The 13,124-nt window shown below is 38.7% G+C and overlaps 1 protein-coding gene across 3 annotated transcripts in view; it reads left to right on the forward strand.

Annotated features, from left to right (window-relative positions):
- Positions 1 to 13,124, forward strand: part of GALNT1 (polypeptide N-acetylgalactosaminyltransferase 1) — a 134,075-nt gene that overhangs the window by 15,289 nt on the left and 105,662 nt on the right. For 2 of the 3 annotated variants that reach the window (XM_054583530.1, XM_054583532.1), the window contains exon 1: positions 9,000 to 9,123. The exons of the other annotated variant lie outside the window; for it this stretch is intronic. The gene's annotated coding sequence lies outside the window, so the exon portion shown is untranslated. Of the gene's footprint in view, positions 1 to 8,999; positions 9,124 to 13,124 lie in introns of those variants that run through there. 3 annotated transcript variants of the gene reach the window in all.

A 13,124-nucleotide genomic window follows, 5' to 3' on the forward strand; every position in this document is an offset into this window, starting at 1 on the left:
TAAAGCTTTTGTGTAGAATGAGGCATGTCATTTTGTTCACATGTCATTGGCCAAAGCAAGTCACATAGCTGACCCATTCTTCAAGAGGACAAAAAAGTACAAATCTACCATGTGCCTGTGAAGAGAACCAGAAATATTTGGTGGATAGACTAATGACTATCACAATATCATGATAAATATAAAATCTCATTTGCCTTTCGACTTTGTGTAACATCTAAGGTTTCAAAACTTGTTAACTCTTATGGAACAAATGCTGGTATTGGCATTAAAATGAATCTCATTGTTTTCTTAGCTCTTGTATATTTAAAGGCCACTTCTAGACCAGTTAATTAGAAAAAGTCCTCAAGAGAGGAAATAATCAGTTTCTAGATTGGATCCCCTGCATTTTCCTGGAAGATACAGACCTTTCATTTCTCTCTGGTGATGCAGTGTACCAGGGAGGGGCAGAATAATTTTAGCTTCTTTCTCGCTCTGGCTGGTGTGTCTTAGTGGACTGGGTGCTGGCCTGCAAATCAAAGGGTTGCTGATTCGATTCCCAGCCCGGGCACATGCCTGGGTTGTGGGCCAGGTCCCCTGAAGGGGGCACGTGAGAGGCAACCACACATTGATGCTTCTCTCCTCTTTCTCCCTCCCTTCCCTGCTCTCTATTAAAAAAAGGGGGGGGGGGGAGAAATTAGCTTCTTTCCATTAGAGGATGACTTTCCTCACTTCTGCTCCTCATCCTTTTTGAAGTAGTATTTTGGATTTGAATCCTGACATGGGTAAAATCCCAGGTCAGACCCTTGGAATGTACCAAGGGGGGTTCAGAATTTTAGATCAGATATATTTGTGTCTTTTGCATTTGGAGGTTGCTATTTAAACAGATTGTAACCACCCTATATGTGATGTATCAGTCACAGCACTGACAATATTTATATCATCATCCAGAGGAAACTACTTGACCACAGCAGTTTTTGTACTCTTGGTTGGTCATATTTTGTACCCCTCAGAAATGAGCACAGGAGCTTTGGTGGACAGGCCTATAGCAACTACTGTGATATGACTTGGCTTGAAAAGTAAGGCTGACTAGCTCTTCTCTCTTCCCAAGAATTTAACTTCCAAGGCTGAGACAGAGGCACCGAGTCTAACACAATGCCATGGGAGAGTAAAAAAGTTGTGATCTTTCATAGGCATTCTGAGGAGGTCTGAGTAAGTTTACGGGGCAGAGCAGAGAGTTGATTGATTGGGGATGAGGAGGAAAGTAGCAGGCTTCTGGAGGGCTGTGTCAGCGTGGAGTCCTTGAAGTACACCCTGCTAGTTCCTGCTGCTGCAGTCCCTTTGTTTTTTCAGAGCTTTTGCTCTTCCTCTGTGAGGCCTGGCTCTGTGGTAGTTTCTGCTGTCCTTGGCTTGGGATTCCTGGGTTCCTTGCATATGTGGCAGAGGATAGAATTACAAGATCCAGAGTATGCATAACTGAAGCAAGGAAGAAGTACTTCTCTTGTGTCCAAGTTGGGACATAGCTCATGGCTGGTATGGTGGCTCCATGATTTTCTAGGATCCTGTTTGTTCCAGCTTTCTCACCTGCCGTCTCAGGTCCTAGTCTTCATCCTCGTGGCCTAAAATGGAGTTTGAACCATCATATTCTTGTTCCATGCAGCAGGATGGGGAAGAAGGGGCATGCTCTGGTCCTTTTTTAGACACTTCTAGAAGTTGTGCACAGCCTTCTCCCATATCAACTAGAGCTTCACGGCAAGGGATGACAGAGAAGAATGCTGGCTGCATCTTCAAGTCACAGGAAATGAAGGCCCATCCTCCTGCTCTAAGGAAGCATCAGACATGGTAGGAGCATGGCCAGTCCAGATTCAGAGAGTCTTTCTTACAAGAACTTCCCAATTCTCCGTCAGCGAACAGAATAAAAGCTTCCTAGAAGCAAATCTCTGACTCTACCACAGTAAAAAGCAATACATTGGGTTGGTTAAAAAGTTTCTCCCCCCCGCCCAAGATGGCTGTAGTAGCCTTAGTTGTCTTTAACTTCATTCTAAACAATTTTGTTACATTGTATTGTGACAGCTGTCATATCAGTGTATATCTAAAAAGAAAATCAAAATTGGTATTTCCAAAATTGGTATTCCAAAATTGGAATTTTTGTGCAGCCATTTTAATATTGAAGATGGAAGAAAATACGCAACATTTTCAGTATATTATGCTTTATTATTTAAAGAAAGGTAAAAATGCAACTGCAACGCAAAGATTTATGTAGTGTATGGAGAAGGTGTTGTGACTGATCAAATGTGCCAAAAGTGGTTTGTGAAGTTTCATGCTGGATGACGCTCCACAGGTTTAACTGGTAGACCAGTTAAAGTTGACGGTGATCAAATCAAGACATTAATTAGAACAATCAGTGTTATACCACACAGGAGATAGCCGACATAATCAAAATATCCAAGTCAATAGTTAATGGTAAATATGAAAAATGTGTCTTTTATTTTACAGAAAAAACTATATGTACAGTATAGAATGTACAGTGTATATGTATAATGCTGTGTCATGTAAACAGTCTCCTCATTTTTACAAAACCCAGTTTCTCAAAAATCCAATTACCTATTTTTATCAAAACTAAGATTATCATTTGTACATTTCTTATGTGGCACCCTGTGTGCATTGACTGCCTTATCAGTGTTGTTTTAAGTTTTATCTTCATGTACTTTTTTCTGCATTTTTCTTTAGAAAGTTGATCTTTGGTAACTTAGGGGATAGCTACACAGTAAGCTTAGGTCAAAATGGAATTTTTATACAAAAAAGCTCAGGTCAGTTAAGGTGGTATCAGTTTATGCAGAATATATATGGAACAACATGAGATTAATCAGGCTCTGTTCCTGTGGCCCATGTCCTGGGGTGTGGAAGTGACTTTGTTTTTCACAACTTTTCTTTGAAATGGTGTTTTCTCTTTGGTTATTTTTACCTGGAGCCTGTTGCTACCATTGAGTCTCTTCTCTGTTTGCTCTGTCAGATTATGTGATAAATCAGCAGTTCCCAGCCTTTTTGGCACCAGGGACCGGTTTTGTGGAAGACATTTTTCCACGGAAGCAGCGGTGGTGGGGGGATGGTTTCAGGATGATTCAGTCACATTATATTTACTGTGCACTTTATTTCTATTACTGTTACATTGTAATATATAATTAAATAATTATACAACTCACCGTGATGCAGAATCAGCGGGAGCCCTGAGCTTGTTTTCCTGCAACTAGACGGTGCCATCTGGGGGTGCTGGGAAACAGTGGCACCTGAAGTGTGTTGCTTATGTCCAGTCTACTCCATAATCTTGGTTTGGTTGCTGTCACTGCAGAAAGCCCTGCTTCATGAAGATAGGATGTTGGAAATGGAAGCAGGCTTTTTGGTGTTTTTGTGGCAATCTCAGGATATTCCGCCTTGACTTTAATCCAGAATGTATGGTGACTTGAAGTTGTCTCAAACATATTTTTAAGGCCACCGTTATTTGCAGTCTCAAGCAGCTGATCCTCTTCTAGCATGGACAAAAAGTCAGTTTGCCTGGCTTATTCTCAAATGTGTCGTAGATCCATTCCTTCCCAGTTCAGGGGTCTTTTGTGGTTGGAAAGTAATGCTCCCTCTTTTGAAAGCTGAGATAGGTGATCATGCACCAGCTGGGAGAAAGAAGGCCCTGGTTCATTCTCTTTCAAAATGTCTGCTAATGTTTGAAACATGTCAAAAATCCCAGTGTTCACTCGTCACCCCCATAATCCCAGTTTGGCTTTGAACGCAGCCACTTTATCTGCTGACTTGAACCTAGTTGTCATTCTCCCCTGAAGTGACAGATTGAGTTTGTTGAGCAGGTTGAATATGTCACACAAGTAAGCAAGTTTTGCGACCCACTCTGTGTCACTGAAACGTGCTGCCAATGATGACTTTTTCTAAAAGAAATCTCTGGAGCAGCTCTCATAACTCAGAAACTCTGGCCAATGATCTACCTTTAGAAAGCTATTTCAGTTCTGTGTATAAGAGAAGATGTATGTGCCCTGTGTCCATCTCACAGAGCTGTGCAAAGAGATATGAGTTAAGGGCATGTACTTTAATGTAGTTGATAATTTTAATCACATCCTAGAAAACGTTATTAAGTTGTGGTGACATTTTTCATCTAGCCAGCATTTCTCTGTGGATGATACATTGCGTAGCAGACTCATTCAGAAGCAACCTCTTCAACTCCAGTAGTGAAACCAGAAAGCTGTCCGCTCATGGCAGCCACTCCAGCCGTGCATATACTGACACAAAATGACCAATTCAGTTTTCCTGATATGTAATCATTCAAAGACTTGAATAGTTCTGCAGCTGTGGTGTTGGTTGGCAACAAAAGTGCACATAACATATCCTCACTCACATTCCCCTGAAAATATATTGCACAAAAACAAACATTGATGCCTTGTTGTCAACATAAGTAGACTCATCAACCTGTAATGCATATCATGGTGACCCATTAATCCTCTCTAACAATTGTGCCTCAATTCTTCCAGTTATAGTTAATTCATCCAGTTATAGTGCTAGCCAAAAGAGGAACATGTGTCACTTTTTGAACTGCAGCCTCTCCTAACAGTTGATGACAAATGTTCTTAGCAGCAGACAGGACCAGCTCTTCATCAGTAGTAAACGGCTTCTTAACTTTAGCAGTGTGGATGGCCACTAAGAATGATGCTCTCAATGCAAACACATTTGATGAAGTGGTCGCCTTCAGTAATGGCTTCAGTTATTCGTAGTCATGTTTTATTTTTTCTTTTGAAAAGCTCCAAAGGCTTGACTTACAATGCAGGATGCTTGGTCTCCCCGTGGCAAAGCAGTTTTGAAGGTTTCATGGCTTTGTGGATAGCTGGTCACCACATATTATACGAAGCGTGCTTAGAAAATGTGAATCACCTGTTGCAGTGAACCCATAATTTAAGTAGGACTCTTGATATTTTCTTTGAAATGAAGCTTTTTGTTATTGTTGGCAATCCTAGAGTCTTCTGCTGTATCATCATTGGGTCTTCCCCCCATTCAAAGAAGCTTTTCAGTGATACTTGTTTTTTACTCATTTTGGCTAGGGTTGGCATGTGGGCTTACCAAAACTGTGACTGAGGCAAGTGCGCAGTGTAGGAAAGAGGCACAGATGGAAATGGTAAGTAAAATAATGGGCGGACCATGTGTGGACTAAAATAAGTGCTGGATTCTGACTTAAAGCCTGCCACCAAATGCAGCTATCCGACCAGATGCAGCTTAATTGTCACTTGCCATTCACTGATAGGGTTTTGATATGAGTCTGCAAGTAATTGATTTATTATGGTGTCTGTGCAGTCAAACCTCTCTGCTAAAGATAGTCTGTCTTTGCAGTCGCTCCCTGGCACTAGTATCACCGCCTCAGCTCCACCTCAGATCACCAGGCATTAGATTCTCGTAAAGAGTATGCACCCTAGGTCCCTCACATGCAAAGTTCGCAGGAGGGTTTGTGCACGTATATGAATTTACTGCTGCTGCTGATCTGACAGGAGCTCAAGTGGTAATGCGAGTAGTGGGGAGCAGCTGTAAATGCAGATGAAGCTTCCCTTGCTTGCCCACGGCTCATTTCTAGCTGTGGGCCTGGGGTGGGGGGCTGGGAACCCCTGTGTTAAATGTGTAAGTTGAAAGCACTGCTGTACATGAGTTTATTTGGATTAATTACAGCTCTACATTTTAATTCTTGACAATATAGATATTATTGAGGCTGTCAGGAAAAAAAGTTTTCCTCTAAGAGAATTATTAAAAAAGAAATGGAAGGTGGGAGAGACAGATACAGTCAGAAGCATTTGAGAGAATCATGACTAGGGGACAAAGTGAATTGCTTTTTTTTTTTTTTGATACTGATTATAGTCACCTGCTTGCTCTTTACTTAGTACCAAGCCTTTTAGATTCTCTACTAGGAAGACATGAATTGTAATAATGACATCACAAATACTTAATATTTTTCACATTTAAAAATGAAATCAATCCCTAACATTTGAATATTTTCAATATATTTGATTCTTTTTGATAGAGGTTAGAAAATTGTTCTTAAAGTCCTTCTGAAACTAATGGAACATTGGTCAATTCAATTTTGTTTGTTTAGTCTTCATTATGCCCGGAACCATGGAGGTGTACTTTTGTAGAATCATAGAGTGTTAGAATTTCAGGGAATAGGACCAGCTATATATTGTTACTCCAGTGCAAAATGAAAATGTGGAGCCTCTTATTTAAAAATGATTAAGAATTTCAAGGTGCTGCCCAGGCTGGTGTGGTTCAGTGGATTGAGTGCTGGCCTGTGAACCAAAGGGTTACAAGCTCAATTCCCACTCAGGGCACATGTCTGGGTTGCGGGCCAGGTCCCCAGTAGGGGGTGCATGAAAGGCAACCACACATGGATGTTTCTCTCCCTGTATTTCTCCCTCCCTTCCCCTCTCTAAAAATAAATAAAATCTTTTTTAAAAAAGTATTTATTTAAAAAAAGAATTTCAAGATGCTGACAGAAGAGCATTTAAGCAAATGTGCAGACCTTCTAAGTGTAGGGCCTTGCTGTGACTGCACAGGTCACAGTTCTATGAAACCTGCCCTTCAAAAAAAATCTTTGGGTTCATTTAGTACAGGCCCCTCCTTTATAGATGAGGATGTATAACATTTACCTGCAACTTAGTACTGTATAGCAAGACTAAGACCTCAGTATTTAAATAGTGGATATTCTGCCCTGGCTGATATGGCTCAGTGAGCTCTGGCCTGAAAACCAAAAGTCACCAGTTCAGTTCCCAGGTGGGGCGCATACCTAGGTTGTGGGCCAGGCCCCTGATTGGGGGTGCATGAGAGGAAACTGATCAGTGTTTCTCTCATACACTGCTGTTTCTCTTCCTCTATTTTTCTCTCCCTTCCCCTCTCTCTAAAAAATAAATAAAACCTTTTTTTAAAAAAGTGGGTATTATGAAGGTTTTGATTTTTTTGCTACGTTTAAATCTGTAGACATATTTAGTCATTGTAATTTAAAATTACTGTTATTCATTCTTAGTGGTCCTAAATATAATGGCATGGGTAGTTGAAATAATCCCAAAGAATTTTATCCTGAATTATTTCCCAATTTTCCATCTAATAATGGTTTAAAAATAAGCCTTTGTTATAGTTTCTGTCCTGTTGCAAAGTTTATTGGCTTCAGTTTAAATTTCTTTATTTTCCTTAAGTTCTCTAAAAGCTCTAATGAGCACTGAAAGGACCAACAGGAAGGGAAATGAAGAGAAGCAAAGGGCCCTTATAATCTACAGTGTAGATAATAAACTCTTTACAAACTGAGAATGGAGCCTGTGTAAGTGTGGCAGATGTCCCATTGCTTGTAGGCACATGGAAGAATAACAGGCAGCATGTATTTATTATTGAAAACCTGCTGTAGATATACACCCCTGTCACTATAATTTTAAAAATTAATTTAATTGCTTTTATTAGTAATATTTTTGGTTTTTCAAAATCACTTTAATTATGACTTCTGAGAGAAATAAATAGAAGCAGGTTGTTACCTACATAATTCATGGTTAAATCACTTTAAAACATGAATGTTGGCCTTCCAATAGCTACTTAGGGAGGCATTCTGCCTCTTGTTTTATTAGCTTACCCAATTTTATATGGTATTTTAACTCAGACAATATAATGCAAATTAGACCTGCTTTTTTAGCATTATAGAATACACTGGATAACCAACTGAAGAGAACTAGTACAAAAGTTTGAGTAAACAAATTGTTCAAAGAATGTGAAAGTTAAGAGCACGATGGAATTAAAAGAGTTTATAATATAAACAGCTACCATGTAGTAGAGCTGCCTCACCCATAACAGAAATCATCTCAGTTGATGAGAAACAATAAGAGCTGGCACCCTTCTAAATTAAATAATTTGGGGGTTGTCTTTTACTGTTTTGCTTGTGTATGTGGAGTTGCCAGCTAGAATGCTGAATCCACTTTACTTAACTTTCAGGTTTTGGCTGGTTTTTACTACAGTCCAGTGTCTAACAGGGAGTCTTTGCTTCTGTTAAACACTGACCTGGGAGCTGAGAACCATCATGTGAATACCAGCTACCTCTTGTACATTAGTGTAGAAACAGAACAGGGTATGTTCCTGTTTGAGAATGTTGCCCTTTACAAAATGACTCTTAAGTTTATAAATCGCTTTACAGATGAAATTTAGTTCAGTAATCTGATGAACGTTTATGGACTATTGTGTAATGGATAAGGCTCAGTATTAGACTCAGTTGGTGATAGAAAAATAATATATAATTTCTGTGTTAAAGAGATGAAGTTAAAAATAATTACAGTTAGAGTAAAAAAAAAGTGGTTCAAGGATTTAGTCATTTGATAGTTTTTAAGCACCTACTGCTGTGAATCAGGCATTGTGAATTCAAAAATGCCTACCGGCACTCATAGTCAAGTTGGTAAACTTGGCATACAAAAATAAAACTGCAAGATGACATTAGAGGTGGTTGTTACAGAGGGAGCCATCTGAGCAGGTCAGGAGAGGTTCCCTGAGCCCCAGCAATGTAACAGCAGGCACAGCCCTGGGTCCTGAGAGTACAAAACCTCTGCCTTCACAGAACTTTGGCCTGAGTCTTATATACATTTGGCAGATGGACAGGCAGGGGGCATTTGAGACAGAAGGAACAACACATGGAGGCACAGAAGCAAGAGACAGTGTGCCATATTGGGAACTAGGGGTGGATGGATGCAACTAAAGAGCAGGGAACCTGAAGGAGGTGCCGAGTGGAAGCTGAAGTGTGGTCAGAGTTATGTTCGGCAGAGTCGCGAAGGCTCTGCATGAGATGCTCTTCCACTGCATATTTCTGGCCCTTCCAGCCTCCTCTTCAGTGATGCTGCCTCAGAGCAGCCTTTCCAGATCACTCAGTGTGAGGGAACTGCCCAGACCCTTGCTGACATACCATCTCTCTTTTTCATTTAAGAAGTGCGCCTGACTAGCTGACAGTTTATTTTTGTTTATTATCTAGAGCCCAACACTTGACTACAGTTCCATGAGAACAGGAACCTGGTCTGTCACATTTATTGTTGTATCCCCAGCACCTAGAATCTAGCATAAAGCTGACGTTTAATAAATGTTTGTGGAATGAATGTAAATATGGATTTTTTCACTATGAATTTTGGATTTTATCTTAGAGACCATTGGTTCTCAATAGTATTATTCTGTAGGCCCCTTTATACTTAAAAATTATTGAATCTCAAAGAATTTTTGTTTTGTGGCTATATGTCCATTGATATTTGTCATATTAAAGATAAAAGCCTAGACATTTAAAAAATCATTAATTCACTTAATAGTAATACATCCATAATAATGTTAATCTAGATTTATGAAAAATAACTGCTTTCCAAAACAAAAAAAATTAGTAATGTGGCATTGTTTTTTTACATTTGTGCGGTTTTTATTAAGGTGTGGCTTTTCATAGCTAGATTTTCAAATCTTCTTTTGTATTCAGTCTTCTTTATCACATGTAGCCTCTGGAACTCAGCTATATGTTCATAATGGAATGAAAGTAAAGGCATATAATGATTTGGTATTAGTATAAAATAGTTTTGACCTTGCAGACTCATGAAAAGAACCTTTTGAGGTCCTCATGATCCTTTTAAGGGGGTCCCTGTGCCACCATTCTAAGATCTGCTGCTATAGGTGGATGGTTTTCAAACTTTTTAGTAGCAGGAGTAATGTTTTCAAATAATACCTTCTACAAGCTCCAATCTCTAAAACAGAGAAAGGTGGAGCTGTTTGGGTGAAGTGCGGATGTGTTGGGGGTTAGGGAGGGAGGCATGGGGATGTCCCTGGAGCCCTGCTTTTACCCTTTCTTCCTCATTCCTTGACTGAGCTGCTAAACTGGCCAAGGGGTTAATACCTCCGCAGTGGGAATATTATGTGTATAAGAGAATGAGCATACTGTGGTGATTCTCTACTCTGTACCATAGTTTCAACTTTCATTATTTTATTTAATGGCTTTTTAATGTATCACAGTTTACTACATTTTAAGCATCAAAATACTAGTGTTAATATTTTATAAAGCTATTTTCCCTTAAGTACATGATCCCTGGTTTGCTTTCATTAAAAAAAAAAAAAGAAAGAAAGAAAAAGAAAAGATTTAATTGCAACCAGAAACCTAATTTTGTTCTGAGGTATACTTTTCCAATTTTGTATAAGTAAGAAAATTTACTGAAATTTGAGGCAACATTATAGAAATATTTTTGTCATTAAACATTACATAACTCGAGGTTTTAAAAGACAGTTCATTCTCTTTGCCCATTTGAGAGTATGTAAAATAAAATTGAATCAAGGCTTAATATATAATCAGGCAAAAGTAAGGAGGGGGGAGCAGTCTAATTCTACTGATCAAGTACAGGAGGAGTTCTCAGGGTCTGTAGAGTGGAGAATGGTAGCTGGCAGGAGTGAGACTGGAGCTTGGACCAGGCTTCTAAGCATCATTACGCTAGCTGATTTCAGTTACACTGCTATGTTAAAATAGTCAATTGTCTGCTTAAGTAAACATTCTCAAGTCCGTTTATTTTGTTACTACATGTTTCTAATTTTTTTGTCTTGAAAAAAGGAACACAAGATGTTTTCTATAAAGCTTTTGTGTTTTTGCAAGTAAATCCTGTCTCAAGTTTGTAGGTCCTTTCCTTTGGGAGTGTCATCTGACAGACATCATAAAGTGGCTCTGCTGGAACTTTAATTAATTATCAACATTATTTATTATTTGTATCATTTAAAAAGATCATCTATTTATATAATTACAGCAGTATTTATATAAATTACAAACTTGAGCTTTATTGTCTGCCTTTTAAGAGATGGAAGGAAAAATTGAGGGATACAGAGAAAAGCAGTGAAATAATTACAGGACTGAAAATTACTGTCTTTGATTTGGAGTTACATATTTTAAGGTGTGATTTAATAACTCCATAAAAGATTCTTCACATGAAAAGAGAACAATCTATTTTAAAGAGTTACAAATAGGGCACATCTTCATAAAAGATAGAATGAGATATAATTGGACAAATTGCCTTCTTGATTAAGTTTAACATTCAAAAGAATTGCCTAATAGTGATAGCAATTAACTTCTAATTATTTTTGGAAATAGGATAGATAATTCTTATTTAACCGTTCTTTCAGTAAATATTTAAATGCCTACTTTGATCTCACCATAACTTTGTTTTTACATTTTGTTTATTTTATTTTTTTGACTAGGTAGCATCATAACTTTTTGAGCAACATCTTTAATTATTACAGTGTGCCCCTATTCTTTGAAGTAAATGGAGTCATGGAGTATTAACATGTCTGTAGAATGCTTGTTATCCTATTTCACATCAAAAATGGAGAATACTTAGAGTTTCCTATAACTTTATGTTTAATAAAAATTAACTTATGTTGTGGGGAAATACTTAATGTTTTAGTAATAGCTACCTTACTTAAGCTCGCAGCTCCCCTGCCCCCATTCTTAATCTTTCTGCCTATTTCTTCTTTTTTTCCATTGCCCTTACTATCTTCTATGATACAATTCAGTTTACTTCTGTTTATTGTTTTGCTGTCTGCACCTCTCCTCCCATATAAGGTCTTCGAGTGCATTAATCCTTATTTAGTTAGTGATCTATATACCAGGTGCCTCGTGTCTGGGACATATTTGTTAACCAAATGAACCATTTTTCTTTTGGATTTTAGAAGTAGAGGTACAGTCTTTTGGGGACAAACATACTTAGCAGACTATTCAAAATGTTCAGAGGCTTCAGCTTTGGGCAGTGTGGCAGATTAGAATTTTTTTTTGAATCCTCCCTTATGAAACATTAAAAATACTGGACCAAATAGTCAGACTGTCTTTTAAATGCCTAGTTGAGCTGACAAGCAAGTAAGGAAACTTACCAAAGGTGAAAAACAAGAAACACTGAATCCAGGGAGGTAAGCAACTGGTGATACTGGTTGCTGTGCTGGGGGTGCTGGTATCTCTGGAATCCTAGGGCTTTGGATCTTGTAGGGTGACTGTGGAGTACTAGACTGAGACTAGGGATCAAGCAAGATGAGCAGACAGACCCAGAGACCCTTTATAAAGCTGAAACTGCTTGAAAGAAGTCAGTAGGAAAACATGGGAAAGAAATTGTAAACCTGTTCCACAGTGCAGGAGTGGGTGGGCTGAGTAGGAGTGAGGTACGGAGGGTTGCCTGTCTCAGCTTGTCTTTCACTAGAAAGGTAAAATGATCTTCCCTGAGAAATTGTAATTAGAAGTCCACTCTCACTGGATCATGCTACCTGAATAGCATGCGCGCGCGCGCACACACACACTCACTCACTCACTCTCACTCCCCACCCCCGAAAAAGATAAAAATTTAGTGAAAAGTAGCATGAGGTGGTTAGGATTGAGAAACCAAATCCTCCTGAGGAAATACAGGAACACAGACCTTAAAGAATAGACACAGGTAAAGTTTCTAGGAACATGAACTCACACTTAAAAGAAAGTCACAGTGAGTTAATCAGCAAAATTAGGAAACTATTTGGTCAGACATTCAGAGGCTACAAATATTCTAGGTGTCTAGATACAGGATATAAAATGAATGTTTAATATGTTCAGAGAGTATAAAATACAGCAGTGGAGAAAGAGGCCATCACAAATCATTAGGTAAGCTGCTATTGAATGTCAACTATAATTGGGGGGAGACAGGGAAAACAAAACAAAAAAAAGTAGGAAAGCTGAATTCAACAATGTATAACGGAAATACCACATTGAACAAAGGGTTTATTCTAGGCAGACAAGCTTTGTTCTGCAGTAGAAAATCTATTAATGTAACTATCCACCTGAACAGTTTAAAACCACAAAAGAAAACAAAAACCCCCACAAAAATCCCATATCACCTAAAAGATGCAGAAAAGCATTTATTAAAATTCAACACTCTTTTAGGGTACAAACTCATACCAGACTGAGGGTAGGAGAGAAATTCTATAATCTGACAAAGGACATCTACGAAAAACATATAGCAAACATACTTGATAGCTTCACATTAAAAATAGTGCTTTAAAAATCAACAGCAGATCCTGCCCAGGTAGCTCAGCTGGTTGGAGCTTCCTGTACACCAAAAGGTCGCGGGTTC

This window comes from Pteronotus mesoamericanus, unplaced genomic scaffold, assembly GCF_021234165.1.
Source record: "Pteronotus mesoamericanus isolate MK-2021 breed Mesoamerican mustached bat unplaced genomic scaffold, CSHL_Meso_final contig_74, whole genome shotgun sequence".
Lineage (NCBI taxonomy): Eukaryota > Metazoa > Chordata > Mammalia > Chiroptera > Mormoopidae > Pteronotus > Pteronotus mesoamericanus.